This window comes from Stenella coeruleoalba, assembly GCF_951394435.1.
Source record: "Stenella coeruleoalba genome assembly, chromosome: 8".
In the NCBI taxonomy this organism is placed as follows: Eukaryota; Metazoa; Chordata; class Mammalia; order Artiodactyla; family Delphinidae; genus Stenella; species Stenella coeruleoalba.
In genome coordinates, this window is record NC_137154.1 from 56,434,920 (window position 1) to 56,455,276 (window position 20,357).

A 20,357-nucleotide genomic window follows, 5' to 3' on the forward strand; every position below is an offset into this window, starting at 1 on the left:
CATGTGTAGTGGATGCTGTGATGTGCTGCCCAGAGGAGCCCTTTGGGACTGAGGCACTCAGTGCCCCAGCTGTGGGGACTGTTGCTGCCGGCTGCTGACAGCTCTCAGTGGAGTCCCTCTCCAGGAATGGTCCTCAGCCCAAGGGAGCTGCCTTACCCAGGGGCAGTACCCAGCTGTTTCTGCCGAGGGCAGTAAGGTCAACTTCCCTTGACTCAATGCAGGGAACTGAAGGACCATCCCAGCTCCAGAGCTCCCCGTGGGATCAGTTGATGCCTCTGTTGTGACCGCAATGCCGCTCAACTCCTCCCTCGATCTAATCTTACTTCCCTTACTCCCGGACACGTGCTGATCCCGAGGGCAAGCCCCGTAAACTTTCAGCACACAAATCTCTGTCCCAGAGTCTGGTCCCAGGAACCCAACCTAATACATCATGTATCTGCCATTCCTGCACAAGCTATACCTCCCTATGTCTAGCTAATAGCTTATCATCTGTGCTTACTTACCCCTCAACAAAGACTCAGTGTTAGCCAATGAGAACATGTAATCTATCAGCTTTCCCTTTTCCCCTTGTTTGCAAGGAAACTCAAAGATAAGTTCTCCATTCTTTCCTCTCTTGCCTGTGCGAGAGGTTCTGCTTTAGGCTTGGAGGCTCTCTAAACTAAAAATGATGGGTTGGCTCTTTTCCTCTCATTTTTCAGTCTCTCCTCCCAGGCTCTAGCCCTGGAAGAGATAGCATTTGCCACTGACTCACTTTTTGGAATCGTTATAGATTGAAAATGTCACCAGAAAGAGGGACAATATATGCTAATGACTCTCATTGGCATGGCACCTTCAACTTACATGTATGTATTATTTTATAGACCCAGCAACTCTTTAGAGTTATTATTATTTCTTTTGAACAGGAGGTACAGAGAGGTTAAATGATTCCCCTAAGGTCAAACAGCTAATGAGGAGCAGAGCCTGGATATAAATCCTGATCTGCCTGAATCTCAAATGTATGCACTTTTATCTAACATTGCTTCTGCTATTCCTTCTGCCTTTCCTTTTATTTTGAAGAAAAGGGGGAAGGAAAGAACAAATGCTCATAAGGAATTCTGCCAGCAAAGCTGGCACATCCTGCCCATTTGAGAAAGCAGCTTGTTCGTAAAGGCACAGCTGAGTGAATCTGGGAATCATGTCCACAGGCAGGCAGTAAAGCCTGCGACCTGTCTGCTAAAGAGCCATGCCAGGGGCTGGGACAGAAAAGACCAGCGACCAGCCCCAGCTCCCAGGTCTGCCATGGCAACATAACCAGGGCTTCTGCTTTGGTGGCGGTGGGCATGGTAGACAAATCGCTGAGCCCCGCACGGCCATGTGGGCTGGTGACGTTCGGGTGACTCTGTGGCCCTAGGATGGATGAGGGAGCACAGCGAGAACTTCTCAAAGGCAGCCAAACTGTTGTGGTTCTGCGCAGCCTGTGGTTCACAACGTGCCTACACTGAGATGCAGCTGGCTCTGCACAAAAGGGAGGCTTGCAACCGGGAGCGAAATTCAAAATATTTAACAACGGATACGGCACAGACGGCAACCAATCAGAACAGACACACTAGCCAATGAGAGCACATGTTGGCTGTAAACAAACAGCGGGGCCATGGAGTACATCCCAGACGAACACCAGTCTTGGCAACAAGGAAGCCCAGTGAGCAAACAAGGGGAAGAGGATGAGCAAGGCAGGTGTCCAGGAGCCAATAGGGAACTGGCTGCCTATCTCCAGGGGAGGTCTCAGAGAGGATTTCACTAACCCCCCAGGGTTCTGCAGGGTATGGTTTAAAACTCATTGCTATGAGGGAAAAAGGAAATACCCTCGAGGCCCAGCTTCAAGAACCAGTATCACCACTGCTTTTGGGGTGCACAGGGCCAGCCTCCCGAGGAGTGAAGCCCTAAGCCACCCAAAGACATGTCCCTGAAGGCTTCAACTGACGTGTCATCATGCTGTCATCCGCCTGCTTTTCTCTTGGCCGAGTGTTCAGTGTGGTCTCCCAAAGCAGCTGTTCTGTTGTACCATTAGATGAGTGCACCGGCATACCTCACTGGAGTCCCCGGGACACAGAACACACACCTGGATTCATGCAAAGTGGGCCCTGGCCCTGCCGGGAGTCAATAGTCAGAATCCTCGTCCCACCCGGGCAGCCTCCAGAGTAATTCCAAGTCCCTCTCTTTCCCAGCTCAAATTTCCCTCCCTGCCCCTTAACTTGCACTAAGAGCACATGCTCCCGCCCCCCTTTAGACAAAGTCACAAGGGGTCAATTATCTTGTGGCAACGTAGGTGGAGTACCATTTCTTCAGCTTGCGTAAGATGGAGCACCCCATGATGAAATAAGTCATTGGTCCATGAGGGCTTGTGGGAAGTTCCCAGTAGGCAAGGCCCTCCCTGGAGAGCAAGGCACCAAGGCCTTTCCCTCGCCCAACCCTACCCACCAACAAGTCCGCGGCAGCCTAGGTGCCAAGCCTAAGAAATGCCCCCAGAAAACGTCCCTGAAGTGCTTCACCACTGTTCTCAAAAGGTTGTGCCTCTTGATATGTTGACCTCACCCCCACTTGTGTCCTATAAATTAGGTCTACTCTCCAGAAAGGAAACCTTTGTCTCGTCCATCTTATTAGTAGTTCTTCATACTGTCTTTCATATGTGACTGTGGCCCCCCCCAGCCTTCACCAGCTTTCTCCCTTCTGGATGGAAACTTCACACAGCTCCAGATAGGCAGGCACTAAGATTTGAGTGACAGCTTCACAGGAAGTCACTGGAGGAGCCCTGGGCATCAGCTGTGGTGTGAGGGATGCTGGGACATCTGGGGGAGGCCAGAGCACAGGGGCAAGGCAAGACACCACAGGTAAGCAGTCAGCCGGGGTCCTATTTCCAGCTTTGCCACTTAGCAGCTGTGTAACCTGGGAACGTGACTCAAAACTCTTCAAGCCTCTATTTTCCTTATTATAAATATTATTGTAATAACAGTATCTATCTCACAGGGTTGTTTCAAGAATTAAACAAAATAATATACATATAAAGCATTCAGCACTTTGCCCAGCACATAGTCAGCAATCAGTACAGGGAGGCATTATGAATCTTGTTAATCATTCAAACATTTATTGATCAGTTGCTCTACACCCTGTACCTTGCCAGGGGCTGGGGCTTCCAGTTTCTGCCCTCAAGAACCTCACAGTCCAGTGAGAGAGGACCACAGAAGAACCATCGATTAGGATGCCATGTGGTAAGTGCTTTATTAAATAATTACTTTTAAAAGAACTGTCACGAATAGGTGACAACCATTTTCTGCTCACCATTGTGTGCTACGTGCTTTATAGAGACCGAGAGTATATGCTTTCTAATCCAAACACCTGGGTTCAAATCCTAGCATTATCACTGAATACTCAGGTACTCTTGGGTATGTTAACGTCTTTGAAACTTACTTATCTCATTTGGAAAATGGGTATAAAGTTAGAAAAAATATACTTAATATCACAGTGCCTTGCACACAGTAGGTGCTTAACAAAATAGATGTCCCTTAAAGCAACGACTAAGGGTGTTTGGAGAACTGACACTGGATGGCTGTTGCTCCAGCCCTGGAGCACTGCCCGGGTAAGCCTCAAGGTCAAGGCAGATGTGTAGCAGGACTTTAATGTTCAGTGGCTTGTCCGGTTTGGAGCCAGTTCTGAGCCAGCCAACAACTGGAGCCATAGGGACCAGAGGCTGGCCCCTGCAAAGGAGCTGCTGGCAAGAACTAGATAGAACGTTCCAAATAGGGCAGCGCCTCCAGGACCAACCAAGGCACAGAGAAACTGAGTAGTTGGTGCAGTAAGAGGCCAAGCTAGGACTCTAATGAGCGCCTGGTATATTAATCAAGGCAGGAATACCCCCACTCAGGACCACTCTGCAGCCTGGAGCTACAGTGGCTTCTACGTAGACCACAGACACTGCACACTCAGCCCTGTGCCCGGTACCCCCGGGCTGGGTCCTGTGGAGGGAACAAGGATGACCCAGGCAGAGCTCCACACCCTACGGAGTGCTTCACCTCTGAGAAGGAGCCGAGCAAATCAGAACACACCAGCCCCAGAACTGATCCCGTGCACAGAGAAGAACAAAATTACACAAACCCAGACCTGTTGACACAAATGAACATTCCTGCAGTGCAGCCTGATAAGCCTGTTGCTAAGCCTACCTGGTTTCCTGTCACGGAGCACCTCGTTCTCAGCTCAGGAAAGATAATAACTCTGGGAACCAGCTTCCTTAGGAGACCTGGCAGAATGCTTTCAGTCCAGAGCAAAACCTGTCTTTCAACACAGCTTCTCCTCCTCCCGTGTCAGACAAGAGGAAACCCAAGCCATGCAGGAAAGGGTTTGCACACACGCACACACAGCCCTGCTGGGTGTCAGTGGCTGTAAGTGACCCTCAGGGAAAGGAAGGAGCCCCGGATCTCTGGGCTCAGAGTACCTCCTAAACAAAGACTCTAAAGTTTCCTGCTGGGACAGGGCGAGACACAGGACGCTCAGATTCCAGGCGTACCCGCAGCTATCATCTGTCAGTCCTGACACCAGCCCTGTCTGTGTCGAGGTCCAAGCAGAGAGATCAGAAAGCGCGGGGTAGGGGCAGGGGCTGGGGAGGGCAAGAAGGGGGAGAAAGGCCTTTGGAGAGACCAATATGAATAGTAGGAGTTTTTATCTGACCCCAAAGAACAGGGCAAGGGAGAGCTGTGTGATCTAAGCCAGGATGAAAGAATGGCTGGCCTCCCCTTGTAATCAAAGAGTTTAATGATGCTTATTAAAAGCCCATTTCTGGGTCCTGTTGAAAAATTATACCTGTTAAGTGTTTTCTTTTTTTCACGAGAATTGCTTCCTAGAGATTAAACACACACACACGCGCACACACACACACACACACACTCATCCCTTACAAACCCCACTCCCCACCGAGGCACACACATTCCCCACAAATCCCGCACATCCCAGATATCACACACATGCTAGTCCTCTTCATTAAAGATGGCCACAATTCACAGCGTACACACGCACAGTAAAACAGAGAAACCAGGCCCAGTCCCTGCGGTGATTCACGCACCCTTTGAAATTCCAGACTTTGAGGGAGCCCAGGAGCTTCCTGCTCAAGCAGTTGTCATCCCACAAACAAACAGCACAGCCTCTAATCCACATCATTCTCCCTGTCTTGCCTGAGGCCAGGCAACTCTGCAAAAGCAGACCCAGGATCGTTAAGCTTTGGTGGAGAGCAACCGTGTTCAGTAGGGTCACTGCGGAAGAGGGGGGCTGTGTCCCTCTGGCCCATGGCGGGCTTTCTCTGATATGCTGAATCGCAGCCACCTGAAGGAGGTGGCCCTGGGCCTGCAGCATGTTCTCCTCTGGTTATCAGCTTACCCAGAGCCCAAGGCTGCCTTCAGTCTCAGGCACAGAAGACATTGCTTTCTGGAATAATCAGTTAGACACAGGAAAGTACTCCTTGCAGAAAAGTATCTCTGCACCAGCGTGGGTTTCCTCTGGGTGCCGATGTGCCCAACATTTTACTCCCTGCTAAGGGACAGGGTACAAAAACGCCCGTTCAAATGCCCAAACCTTCAGTGGAACAGTGTGCTGTTCTCAAAAACAAATGCTTAGGAGCTAGTAAATCTAGCTCAAGGGTTTCAAGGGCAGCTCTAACCCTTACTCACTCAAGGGCCTGAGCCAACTCTCTAAGCCATAGTTTTCTCCTCTGCAAAATGGTAATAACAACTTCTTTCCATCTTACAGAGTTTCGGGGAAGATCACAAAATGCCCTAGAGATTGTAAACTCCAAAGCAGATGTTAGAAGTTCTCATGATGAGACAGTAATGAGGAAATGCAGGAGCTCATAAATTGGGCTGTGAGTGCCTCCCGGGCAAAGCTTATGTTGTGTTTACCTTGTTATCCTCAGTGCCTGACACAGAGGGCAGCACCACACATTCTGGGGAAAAACAGTTTGAAAGAAAGAATGAAAAATGAGTGAATCCCTGAGTTAAGTGGTTTGTTCAAGGTCACAGAGCAGCTCACTGTGGGACAGGAAGCCAGATCTCCTGACACCCGTAGTCCAGGGCTCTCTGTTCTAGGTGAACCAAACTCTTAGATCTGTTGAAGACAGGGCAGTGATATCCCATTAGCCCCAGCACGGGCCTGGTTTGCTTACGAGGCCTTCACAAACCCACCTGTTAAACATTCCAACTCAACAGTGGGAACAAACAGAAACCACACGTGCAAATAATACCCAAACGCCTCTGACCAACTCATTTCCTGACTTCAATTGCGCAAATCAGAAAAATCGCAAGATTGCGGAGATGGGGCTTCAGAGACTGAATCACAGAGACTAGACATAGATCTTATTTTAGGCTCACTTCCAGCGTTATCACTTACCTACTGAACACGTGTCCGAGAGATCACTAGCCCTCTCTGATTCTCAGTTTTTCCATCTGCAAAACAAGAAGAAGATCACAATTAATCCCTTGAGACCACTGGACTAAAAGACGTCATAAGTTTTATACCCAATATTGGCTACCAACCGCTTATGAGCCCATGTAACTGGGGAAGTTGCTAATGATTAGGGGCTGGGGGCTGGAAGAGAATTACTTCAAAAATGAAGCACGACAATTAAAATAGTTACATGCCAAGAAGGGCACCAATGGCACCCATCTCTCAGTACAGAAAATTCAGCTTTCCATTTTGGCAACTTTATTTTTCATAGATGTCAAAATGCAAGCAATCATTAATTACCAGGAGAAACAGAGCAAAGAAAAACGCTACTACATCAACATACTCACTTCTGACATTTGGGGTATTTTTCCAATTTCTTTCCTTCTCTACATAGAGTTTACCCCTTCGCAGAGTAGGGTCTATGAAGATGTACTACACTGGAAAGTAGCCCTCAGATCACGACTACCCCCTCCACACCCCCATGACTGTTGCCTGTGTAATTAACTCATTTTCATTCCCACGCCTTTTGTCAGTTTCCCCAAGACCTTTCAGGCCTGTGGTCAAGTCTCTGCCCAGCACTGCGCACACCTGAGCCCAGTGGAGTGAGCATCACGTGACTTTAGGAGCCCTCAGCTGGTCTTTCCCCAATCAGGGTTCCCTTACCTCATCTGGAAAGTGAGGAAACTGGCCTGGCCAATCTCAGAGATCACTTTCAACTTCGAAAGGTGAGGCTAAGGAAAAAGGAAGGAAACATAGATTCGAGTCCCTACTATGTGACAGCTATTGAGCCGATAGTATCTATGGATATTATCTCATGATCCTCATAACCACCTTGGGAGATGTTACGGGCGAGAGAATGGTAACTCAGTGAGGTTTGGCCATCTAGTCAATGTCCACTGCAGTCACGCTGGTACCACTTTCACGATTTTCGCCGTCAATGTCTCACTGCTATTACCATTTACTAATTTTTCCAAATCAATTCACATATTTTACTTAACTCTAATTTTAATGGATTTTTAAAAAATGTTTCTCACACTACTATATATAAGATAGATAACTAATAAGGACCTACTGTATAGCACAGGGAACTCTACTCAATAATCTGTAATGACCTATATGGGAAAAGGTCATTTGTATATGTATAACTGATTCACTTTGCTATACAGCGGAAACTAACACAACATGGTAAATCAACTATACTCCAATAAAAGTTTTTAAAAAGTTTCTGCAGTTCGTTATTTCTTCCTCTTTTCTCTATAGCCCAATGGAAGACCACCTTTCAATTAACATAGATTCTATAATTGCAAAATGGTTGCTATTCAAAGGACTTTTTAATCACAAGCATTTTTTGTAAAAATATCTATGAAGTCATAGGTTTGATGTGCTATGCATATACTTTTTCCAATACTCATTAAAATAAATGACGTTTGAAATTTAAAATGCTCATCCATTTCTACCCTCCTCCCAGCAGCGCCCCTGCTTTACCTCGGGAAAGCTGGTCTAAGTTCCCTCACTTTGCTGCAGCCAGAACTTGGAATCTAAGTCTGTCCTATTTCAAAGTTGAAACTGCAAGAACACCTGACGCTTATTATGTGTCAGGAAAGTTGCCAGAGGTCACACAGCTGGTAACTGAAGGACCTGGGACTGGGACCCCCACTGGCCTACTTCTGACCCTGTGCTCTGTGAGTGTATTAGGTTTCCCCTCTGGCCTTCCTCAGACCCCAAATTTTCAATTTCATGTCATAAGGCCACCAATTAAGTTCTGTTTGCAAATCAAGGCAGAGGCATCCTGTTCTGTTAGGTCACCAGTTTTTCCACAAAGTCACTATACCTATCAATGCATGTTTAAATTCCCCAAAGGGCACTTTGGTAGGCAGCTGCATAATTTCTAAAAACAAGTTTAGGAAATGTGAAGTGAAAGCGACTCCTTATTCAAAGATTCAAGATAGTAACCAAGTAAATAGAAAGAGCTGATAACATAGTATCTAGGAATGCCATTGCTACTGCAAATGAGTATAAGATCCAACCGGGTCAGGTGAGGGGCGAGACAGTGGCACAGTGACTATACTGCACCCTCTTCAAAGCTGTTGTTGAGTCTTTCTAGAGCTTTACGCTTCCATTTCCTGTCATCTGGTTTAAAATTAATTGCCATGAATGTTTTATGACCAGGGAGCAAACACTGAAAAGTCTGCAGAACCGGATCAATCAGTCTTTCTATCAGTGGAGTTCCCTATTTCTCTTGAATACGAGCTACAAAGCTGTGCAGAAACAGGAAAACAAACCTATCCCTGGTTATTCATTCTCGGTCCAATGACACCTCTTTCGTGAAGCCTGCTCCCGCCGAGTGAGAATCAGTTACTCCCTTCCTTGGGTTTCCTCGCACTAACACTTTAATTACAATCTCTGTTACATTGCAGTTATTGTCTTCTCATCTTTTAAAGTATCATTTTTTGGAACTATTTACCCAAATACAATAAAAAGTCACCTGCCACTAGCAATGTGATTTGAGATAGATTTCCTTCTAAACCTCTTTGTATACATACCCACGTATACAGACATTCACATACATACACATCCAGATACTTTACAAAATGGGACCATACTGTACACACTAATATTAATCTACTTTTTAAACGGTTACATAGATGTGTAATTAATTCCCTACAGATGGATATTTGGGTTGTTTGCAATTTTTCACTGGTGTAAATACTCTAATATCTTTGCACGTATATCTTTTTTTTTGTTTTGTTTTTTTGCGGTACGCGGGCCTCTCACTGCTGTGGCCTCTCCCGTTGCAGAGCACAGGCTCCGGACACGCAGGCTCAGTGGCCATGGCTCACGGGCCCAGCCGCTCCGCGGCATGTGGGATCTTCCCGGACCGGGGCACGAACTGGCATCCGCTGCATAGGCAGGCGGACTCTCAACCACTGCGCCACCAGGGAAGCCCCGCACGTATATCTTTGTGTGGCTGTTGGTTAAGTACTTAAAATATATTTTTTTAACATTTAAAAAAAATTATCATTGCCACTACCCCCCCCACAACACACACAAGACCATATCACTTTCAATTTCTACCAGCAGCATACCGGGATGCCACTTCCTTGTGCTCGCAACAGTGTTAGCCATTAGCCATTAGGTAAAGGGAGTCTAGTTATTTTAAGCTGCAACTGTTGGACATCTTTTTCTGTTTCTTGGCCTCATTTTTCTTCCTCTCCAGGGCCTCCACTCTCACCAAGCCACCACCATCTCTCATCTGGACTCCTAACTGGTCTCCCCACATCCTCTACTCCACTTCTCTCCACCCAGAAGCTAGAGGGATTAAAAAATAATAATAATACAAATGGAATCATGCCCCCTGCCTAAAACCCTTTGACAACTTTCTATTCTTTTGAAGATCAAATCCAAAGTCCATAATGTGCCCTTGTGCCTCGAGAGGCTGCTTCTAGGACCCGGTTTCTGCACTGCCTGGTTTGTCAATGCAGCCATCTGCCTCCAGTCTCTGCTCTTAGCAGGCTGGCTTCCTTTTAGGTCCTCTTCTTCCCAACTCAAGGCCCTGGACATGCTGTTCCCCTGCCTGGAGAGTTGTTTGCTCTCCCCTCTGCTGCCTAATCCCGACTCATCCTGCCTCTCTCTGGGCTTAAACACCATCCCCTCAGAGACGCCCTGAACCCCCAGACTAAGTGAGCTCCTCTGGCTACTTACCGGAGATTTCCTTTGCGGCCCATCTCACAACTGTAATTAAGTACTGTCTGGCACGGTTTGTTCAGTGAGTACCACACTGCAGGCTCCGTGAGGACAGGGCTGGGGACTCTTTCCAGCACCATCCCCTCAGAACTCAGCATGGGAGCTAGCACAGAGTAGGCACTCAACAAATACTCACTGAATTAACTTCTTTCTTAAGTTAAAATAAAATCAAATAACCTGGCTACTCCAAGGGCCAAGCAATCAACTCTAGGTTTTATCTATAAAGGAATGTGGGTTTTCACACAGAAAGCAGACGATGTAAAAAACCAGGCCTGTTTTCAAGGGTACGGTCTCTGGTTGAATTAAGCCCAATCATGAAGGACTGTCTCCTCTCTCTCCATGGAAACAATTGGAAGCCTTGCCTTTGGCAACCACAAGATCACTGGGGTGGAAGGATGTGGAAGCAAGGTCCACATCTTGGGCCTTTCTGTAGCTCCCTTTTTTCCTCTCTACCTTGTGTTTTGCCCACATTCAATGCATGTCTCTTAAATGGATTTCATTTCAAGTCAAATTACATAGTAATTACGGCTAATTCACTGCCTTTTCTACTGTCTAACATTTAAAAATAAATCTGCATTATCTAGCACAACTGACTTGATGGTTTTTCCCTCTATAGATCAATACCTACATTTAGGAGTACTTCCTCTTAGGTTACTTTCTGAAAACCCAAAACAGTGAATCACGGGTCAGAGAGCCTTGGCTCTCCTGTAGCTACATCTCTGCCCTGCTCCCTAAGTCTACCTTGTTCTCAGCTCAGCGTTCCGTGCACTGAATTTGGTGAAACTGTACCCCCTCTCCCCTTTCTTACAGGATCTCTGCGATGCAAGTCTGAGATCAGGCCAGGCTGTGGAGGCACCATTTCCCTGGCTTAATTTGGACTCTTCTCAAGTTAATCATGGAGCAGAACACTGGTTATAACGATCAGTTGCATGTAAAGTGTGGATGGACTCACTCTGGTCAACTCTAGCCACTGATTTCCTGGGCGGGGTAGCTGTAGATCAAGGATTTGCTGGGGTCTATTGTGGAGGGCTCAGATGTCCATCCATTCTAAGGGAGGCACAGAAGAAGAAGAAAAGCTTGTCTCCTGCCCTGGGGGAGATTGTGTTTCAGTTGGGAAGACAAGACCAAGATGCCACAGTCTCAGTCCCACCAATGTCTGAAGCCCCATCTGACCACTCCTCTAGGTGCTGCTCTAAGATTCCTTTCCTATGAACATCTCTCTATCTGAAGTGTCCTTCTCCATCTAAAGATCCAAAGAAGAATGACTGGGACACCTACTGGGGCTCAGTAAGTCCTTGTTAAATGTTGTTCAGAAGCATTGGCTCTGGAATCAGAGTCTGGCTTTGACCTCTGGCTCTATTCCCTCCCAGCTGGGTGACCTTGGGCTGTATCCTTCACCTTCCCATGCCTCTGTGTTTGTATCTGAAATGTAGGGATAGTAAAAAGGACCCACATTTTGGGTTGCTGCAATGCTCATGTGCCTATCACCTAGCAAAGGCTCAACAAATTTTTGGTGAATATTATTATTACTGCTACTATTGTAATTTTAGTTAACAGTGTAGTACTTATCATGTGCTAGGCTTTGTCCTAAACACTTTACAATATTAACTCATTTAATCCTCATAAACAACGCTGTGAAGTAGGAACTATTATTTTTCTCATTTAATAGACAGAAACTTCAGTATTAAGAGGCTAATAAAATTGCCCAAAGTCATACAATGAATAGTGAAGCCAGGATTTTGAACCCAGGCAGTTTGGCCTGGAAGTCATGCTCTAAACCACTAGATTATTAACCATAACAATTGTTATTTAATGAATTACCAGAATTCTTAGTTGTTAATAATTATTCATTTTTATTAACGATGGGTGCCTGCCCACTCATATAGGTCCCCAGACACCTGGGGTGACAAAGATGCGGTTTAGGTCTGGCAGCCAAGTTCACTGAGCTTCAGAAGAGTCATCCAGTCCCAGGTTGAAACCACGGACAAGAAGAGGAAACCGGGGCAGAAGGCCAGTGTTGTGTGCTAGGCCATTATAGTGGGGATGGCAGAGGACCATGGGTGTCCACAGTTAGCCCTAGGAGCTCTGGCTGCAAAAAGTGCACTGAACTTCCAGGCCCTACCGAGTAGGAGGGCTGGGGTTTTCCCCTGAGCTTCCTACTACATCCTGATGGACTCTAGGCCTGAGTGGGTCAGGACCTGCAAGGGAAAGGACATCCGTGGCTCAGCCAAGCAAGGCTGGAGAAGGCTCAGGGTCACGCCACCTTTCTGGGAGTCCCTGCTGCTCCTGCTTATGAGGTCCCATGACCCTCAGCTCAGAGGTGCTTTTTGAGCTTTAAGTATCTCCTTTTCAGATGTGGAGGCTGTTGATCCAAGCTAAGCTGGCCGTGTTGCTGCCAGACGTCTGAGCGAGGAGGAGCTCTCCCCCGAGGACCATGGTCTGTCATTTTCAACCTCATCATGGTTGTGCATGGATTTTAATTTTTTTTTTTAATTTTGCCTGTGTTGGATCTTCTCTGCTGCATGCAGGGTTTCTCTAGTTGCGGTGAGCAGGGGCTACTCTTCGTTGCGGTGTGCGGGCTTCTCATGGCAGTGGCTTCTCTTGTTGCGGAGCACGGGCTCTAGGCACGCAGGCTTCAGTAGTTGCGGTGCGCAGGCTCAGTAGTTGTGACGCATGGGGCTTAGTTGCTCCGCGGCATGTGGGATCTTCCCAGACCAGGGATCGAACGCATGTCCCCTGCATTGGCAGGCGGATTCACAACCACTGCACCACCAGGGAAGCCCTGTGCATTGATTTGTTTTTCCTGGACTTCTGCTGCTTATTAGAGCCTCAAAACATGCTCACTTTAGCTTTCTTCTGGGTATTGCAAAGTTTCTGTCCTTCTTCACTCCCTCTTGGTTAGACTTCATTTTTTGGTGGGAAATCACAAAAGGGAAGCATTTTAGGCATGAAGCAATTCGGGAGAGAAAACTGGACTCTAGCCACAGGGCCTTGTCCTACACAACCTAACAACCCACCATGGCTTGGCAGGGTCAAGAATAAAACCCTTAACTGGCCTTCCAAAGACCAGCTGTGTCCTCCTCTGGGCACCCTCACCTCAGCTGCTCCCAGCTGGGGACATGACATGAAGTTGCTTCCAGAGTCACGTAGTTTTCCATGTTGTAGAGCAGAGATAATGATGCTTTTATTATTTGCCTAAAAATGTGGATAGTCCAATAACAATCTAAAATATTGCATGACACGATCACCTCTTTTCAACCACGCCCACAGAACCATGGGAGAGAGCCTTTCTAATTTTTAAAAACCAAGGAAGTCAGCTCGCCTTGACACATCAACTTTTCCACCCAGCAGCCGCATGCTCACCCTTTCATCAGCAAGCAACTGCTGGCTGCTTCCTCTGTGTGTCAGACCCAGACTGGAACTGGTGGCTAGGAAAACGGAGAGAGCAGGGACCTGACCCATGTTTGAATCCCAGCTCTGACTCAGATGAGCTGTGTGACACAGAGAAAGTTAATTAACCTCTCTGAGCCTCACCTTCCTCATCTGCAAAGGGAGATCCTTATCCCAACCTTCCAGGGCTGTTGTAAGAATTCTAAGGAATGGCAGTTCTCAAACACTTAGCTGGGGCCTGCATGTCAGTCCTGAAGAGCACGCACTGCTTTATAAAGTCCACTACTGGAATTTCCTGGTGGTCCAGTGCTTAGGACTCCAAGCTTTCACTGCTGAGGGCCCAGGTTCGATCCCTGGTCGGGGAACTAGGATCCCACAAGCCACGTGGCACAGCCAAAAATAAAAATAAAAAAATAAAGTCCACTACTAATGATGGTCCATGTGACATGCTCCCTGCACTAAAAGGTACAGTGTTACAGGTAGAATGTGGCAGTCTGTGGTCCACAGGGAGATCCAGCCCGGAAGGGGTCAGTTCTACCACAGTGGGACTGGGTAAAGCAGGCTCCAAGCAAGACTTCAAGTGAGCACAGTGTTTTCAAAAGAAAAAGGTCCACGGCACGAAGTATGAAATGCAGACCTGTCCTGAGAAATGTGAGCAGCAGAAGGAACAGTGGACACTCTGACAGCATGGATGCTGTGAAGGACGCAGGGCTGGAGCCTGGAAGGCCTCCTGGGCCAGGTTCTAGCAACAGGTTCATCCATCAGAGGGTTTTAAGCTGGGCGATCATAGGCCAGGTTTGTCCTTGAGACTAATTACTGCCTGCAGTGAGGCTGGACTGGAGGGGTGAGCCTGGGGCAGGGAGAGCCACGGAGCTGAGGCTGATCCAGGCTCAAGGGAAGGGTCCCTCACTTTGTTCGACAGGCTGCTAGTTGCCCGTGCCCAGCTCCTCAGAGCAGCCTGACTGCAATGACCCAGATACCAGAGGCTGTGGGCACGGCTGCTCCACTGCTGCTCTGAGAAGGGTCCTTTTGGCATCAACTACAAAACCATCTGCCTAAAACAACCCGTTCCTTTCTGACGTGCCTGGGACAGCACCTGCTCGGCTACAGGGCTGTCTCACAGCCCTTGCCTGGAGCCACTGACAGGGTGACGGGGCCGCTGCCCCAGCCTCCATCACTCAAATTAATTCAATTCCATCCAGTTGGATGATTTTTGTGTGTGGACCCGTGCTCAGTTTTGAAGCTCGTATGAGGTTGTAACAGAAAAGGTCATGGGCCCAAGAGGTTTATAGTCAAGGACACAGGTCTGCGCTGTGACCCAAGGCTGAGCACTGGCTGTGTTCAGGACCGAGTGACAGTGCTGTGGGGATAAGAGAGATGGAGCCGTGAACCCTCCTTGGCGGCATCAGAAAAGCTCCATGCAAGAGGTGTCACTTGCCTGGGCCCTGGAGACAAAGAAGGCATCTGACAGGCAAGGGGTGAGAAAAGAGCCTTCATTCCAGACTGAGGGAGTGCACGTGAGGAGGAAGTAGCGTTGCTTTCTAGAGCTGGACCACAGCGGGAGAAGAGGAGGTGACAGGAGGCAAAGACCAGGGGGCGCTGAGGTCCCGCTGGGAGGGGCCTGATGTCACTTTCTACTTTCTTCCCCGAGGCACAAGAACTAGGGTCACGTAAGGAAGAGCAAAGGCAGTAACTTTTATTAAACGCCACTCTGCATCTGGCAACGTGCATTCCATTAACTCTACACAAGTCATTTGGTTTGAATGTTATAACCATCCTGGGAGGGACATATTGTCACCATCCCCCTTTTACATGGGAAGAAACTAAGGTTGAGAGAGATTATATGACTGCCGAGGCTGCTGAGGCAGGAACAGAGCTAAATATGTGAACCTGAGCCCAGTGGTCCTTCCTCTGCACAATACCAGCTCCCTACATGAGGGAGACAGATGCCTGATACCTTGGCTTCAAACAGCCGAGGAGACAGGATCATCAACATCACCACCATCGCCTTCACCATCGTCATGACCACCGTTGTCATGGACTCCAAATTGTATTTCACAAAGGAGAAAGGGAACCATATGTGCCCCTTTGTAATAGGATCTTATAAGATTCCTGAGCATATATGTTTAATTAAAATCAACTGCTACCAATGACCGCCTATGGTCACTGCCAGCTTACAACTTGGGAGGTGCTTCATGATGTGTTTCTAATAAGCTTTACAACCACCCTATAAAGCAGGCTTTACTTCCCGGGTCTTATAGTTGAGGGAATGGAGGCTCAGAGAGGCAAAGCGATCTGCCTTGGTTGTACAGAGCGGGAACTAGACACACACACCTCAGTGCTCAGCCCCACCTGCCATGTTCAAACTCAACACGTCCACGGCGCAGTCTCTACCTCCAAAGGGGCCTCTTCTGCTGGCCCATCTCAGTGAGTGATGCACTCTCCACCAGCACACGCTGGAAACCTAGGCCACCTCTCAATACGCCTCCCCTTTGTTTCACCCCCATATGAACCCCTCATCAAACCCTGCTGGTTCTCACTCTCCCTGTCCTATCCACTTCTCACCACCTCCGCCTCCACTACCCAAGTCCAGGCCACAGCCAGCTCTCACCTGAGCTTCTGCAATGGCCTCCCAACCAGTCTCCCAGCATGCGAGCCCTTCCCTGGCTCCAGGGCCCAGAGAGCCTGGCTCCTGCCGTAGTAGCTCTGCTGCCTCTGACCACACGCCCCGCCCCGCCCCTTTTACGTCCTCAAACACCACACTGTGTGGCCTGCTTCAGAGCATTTACACAGGCTGTTTCTTCCAGCTCTGCTCCCGGCTTTGCAGGCCCTGCCTTCAGATCTTAGCTCAAACGTCACTTCTTCCAGGAAGTCTTCCCAGACCCCCATCTCAATCAGTAGGTACACACCAGGACAGTTGTGCCTGAGACATGGAAACGCTTCCACATCAGCTGCTACGTAGTCACTGCCCTGAGCCCTGAGATACTGCCCACCACGACCTCAGCTCCTCCCCAGGGTCCTCCAGCCCTTGCCACAAGCCAGAGGATAAGGCATGTGTGGCAAGTGGAAGGCTCCCGGGCCCCGCCTGGGCATTATGGCAGAAGCCGTTTCTGACTGGCCTGTGCACCTGCAGTCCCGGTTGTTAAATATTTTGAAGGCCACCTCCGCTCTTGATCCTGTACTTCTCACAGTTCATGGTTATGTATTTATTTGGGTGACTATTTGAGGCATGAACTCTGGGAGGGCAGGAAGCACAAAAGTTTGCTTTACCATGTCCAGGCTCAGTAGAGAAGGCCTAAGTGATATAATGAATTAAATGAATAAGAAGTGCTGCTTCCTCCACCTTTCTGGCTGTATCTGCTCAGCTTTTCCAATAACTTCAGGGGCCAAGCAATGAAAGAAGCTGGGCGGATACAACCGAACACCAAGGTGCGTTCAGCAGCTGAGGTGAGGCAGGTGAGGAGAGGGGAGGGAAGGGGGCTACCTGTCCTGCAGCAGTGAGGTCATGGTCTCCGCTACGTACAGACACTGGGGAGAGAGGAGGAAAGTAGTCTTTCTGGGCTTGACTTTTTCCTGTTCCTTAGTCACTTTATCCATCTCATAAAGAGCCCTCAAGCCCAGCCCAGGCCCTTATCAATCAGGCAACGCCTTAGTCCCAAAGCTATCTTCTCTCATGGTTGCTACTGCAAGACTCTCTTAGCGAGTCACCCTGTCTCACCTCTCACTCCCTCTGATTCTTCTCCTGTACCAAGCATGGTCTTAAAATGTGCATCTGATCATGTCTTCCTTCTGTTGAAAATTCTGTGGCTTCCCACCATCCTCAAGATACGTTCAGAGCCTCCCCTAATTTACAAGGTCTTCCTCTCTGAGTCTTATCTATCCCTCTAACCTCACCATCTGTTCTCCTCATTCTCCTCTATTTCCTCCATCAAAACACACTTCTCCCTGTCTCAGGGCCTTTGCACATGCTATCCTGATTTCCAGAATTTTCCCAGCTCACTGTCATCAACCTTCTGTGTTTTAGCTAAAAAGCCATCTACTTTGAAAAGTCTTTGCTGACTAACACCAGTCGGTCAGCTCCTCCTATGACCCACTACCTTTCTTCTGATACACTCAGCCTGCCTGAACTAGCTGTTCAATGTCTGTCTTGAATAGAAGCCCCTTGAGGGCAGGGACTGGGCCATCTTATCTAGCCGGTTGCTCAGCCTGGTTCCTGACGCAGAGCGCTCAATCAATATTTGATGAAAGAATAATCGATATGATGAGGCTGTAAACTCGGACTTTGTCTCCAGGGTCAATGCTGAAATGTAAATTCTAACGGTTACTGTAGAGATCTCAGGAATGAGCCAGTCAATTTATCTCCCTTCATCTAAGGTATGGGAGAGGTCTGAAAACTCAGTGATGCAGCTCTCTAAGGGACCAGACTGAACTCTTAGGAGAGAACTTGAAAAATAAATAAATAAATAAGAAAGAAGGACTAAAAAGGAAGGCAGGAGGGAAGGAAAAGAATAGAGGATGAGCTCTCCGAAGCAAAAGATGAGTAAAAGTGTAGGAAAGAACTCACTGAAGATGCTTTTCACGGTAAAGGAAGCCCCTTGGCAAGCTGAGAACCAGGTCATGCTGTTCCAGGACATGGGACTCACCCTGGATGTCCCATCCCTCCTCCGACCCTGACAAGCCGTGTGACCCTCGGCCAGGCATTTGTCCTCTACATCTTGCCTTCCTTCCCTGCAAAACAAGAAGCGCCCAGGTTCCCCAGATCTGGGATTTCTGCACGGGAGCCTCAGGGAAGAATCAGAGTGAGGGGGATGGAAACCATGGGGGTATGGAGAGTTAGGGCTGGAGTAGCACAGCGCCTTCCACGCAGGACACAAGGGGGAGCCCAGGCCCATGGCGGGGTGGGGGTGGGGGTGGGGTGGTGGGCGTTGCAGGAAGCCTCCATCCCCTCTCCTCCCGCCCCATCCCAGGCTTGTCTGACGTCCTCGGCCACCAACAAATTGGGAGACGTTGGTCTGATGTAACTGAACATCAACCAGGCTGCACAGGGCCTAGGAAATTGCCTCTGAAGCCACTACAGGTGTGGAAGGAGAGGAGGCTGGGAGGACGGCAGAAGTCAAGGCTGCGTGCTGAATGGGTGGCCCCAGGCCTGATACTCTTGGATCCTGGAGTCCAGGTGTTCAGGTGGCCTAGAGATCACCTGGGACATGGATCTCGGCTTTTTTGTCTCATGGAGCCCTTTGGCAGTCTCCTGAAGCTTAGAGACCCTTTCTCAGAAAAATGTTTCCAAATGCATAAAATAAAATCCATAAGCTTACAATGGAAACCAATTATATTAAAATGGTTACTGAAATGTTAAACTGATAAATTTCTGGTACAGTAATATTTTTATTTCTCTTTAAAGTCAAGATTTATAACAAACTCTAGTGGCAGGTCTAATAACTCTCATAACCTGGGAGTAATAATGAACGTAAATGATATTTTGAAGTACCTCTAACAACTGTAATGGGATACAAAAATGTCTGATTCCTCCTGGTAACAAAGTCCCAGAGACTTCAAATGCCATTGTGGTTTACTGCCTATATTCACAATGGGAGAAAATGCTAACTTTTCTCCCAGCCATGTGTTCACATTAAGAACCTCTACTTTAGGGCCATGACCTGACTTTACAGAGGAGGTGGCTGGAGCCCCTAGAGGGGCTGAGAGCTGTACAGAGCTAACCCAGCAAGTCAGAGTTAAAAGCAGACTCAGCACAGCCTCCTGCTGTCTCCCAGCCAAGCTCCGCCCACTTGGTAGAGCCATCTCCGCATGCATTTTCCGAACACGTAACACAGGACCATCCCTACGATTCCCTGAGCCTTGGTTTCCTCATCAGTGAAATGGGAACAAGCACACCGCCCTCTGCAGGCTGCTGTGAGGATAGAATGAGAAAACGAATAGGAAAGGGACTTGATACCTGGACAGTGCTCTGTACTTGTGTAGATCAGTGACATAGGAGTACGTATTATACATCGCCTCACAGAAAATTAAAGGGTATGAACTTTGGGTTTCAGTAAGTGGGCAGGTCCGTGGTGGCAACCCCAAATGCTTATAGGGGTAAGGTAATAAGGAGGGGCAGGGACTGTGGCAAAGCCAAGAACTCACGCCCATCTGAAAGGGGCAGCCACCATTCGGTACCAGGGGAGGATGCCACCCAGGACGGTGGGCCTAGTGTTGCCAAAACTGATTTTCTAAGAGATGGCAGAAATCCATATTCTTGGCAAAATGTCCTGATTTTTATCTTAAACATCTTTATAATTAAAACAGGATGAGAGCCCAAAAACATGTCTATAGGCTGTCAGTTTGCAGCCTCTGCGGGGTACAGGTTTCACAGCCTGGGAAAGGAGATGAAACAGGTCAGTGCTTCCCATACAAGCAAGAGGGTCCTCGCCCCAACCTGGCTTTGGAAGTCAGGTGGTGCCCATATGGGATAAGCATTCTTGTCAGGGCAACCGGGGCCTCCCCAGTGGAGACAGCTGGTCCTAAAATTGTACTCCCCTCCGCTCGCTGTTATGAGGCTTTGTTTTATTCATAAACTTGGATCGTGCTCACAGCACATCAAGGTAAACAGAGATGCTTCCAGGGCAGGTAATGCAGGCAGTTCTAACAGACGAAGAAACGGGCTTCCAAATAGAAATAGGAAAATAAGATAAAGAGATGGAGATCCAAGTCTGCTTCATGCTAATTTGCAGGCTGTGAGCCACAGACTTAGAGAAACGTGGATC

The 20,357-nt window shown here is 48.2% G+C and overlaps 1 protein-coding gene across 1 annotated transcript in view; it reads right to left on the reverse strand.

Annotated features, from left to right (window-relative positions):
* The window catches only part of TENM4 (teneurin transmembrane protein 4), a 2,953,681-nt gene that overhangs the window by 581,518 nt on the left and 2,351,806 nt on the right, over positions 1-20,357 (reverse strand). Inside the window, exon 17 of the mRNA XM_079930721.1 lies at positions 6,406-6,461. The gene's annotated coding sequence lies outside the window, so the exon portion shown is untranslated. The remainder of the gene's footprint in view (positions 1-6,405; positions 6,462-20,357) is intronic.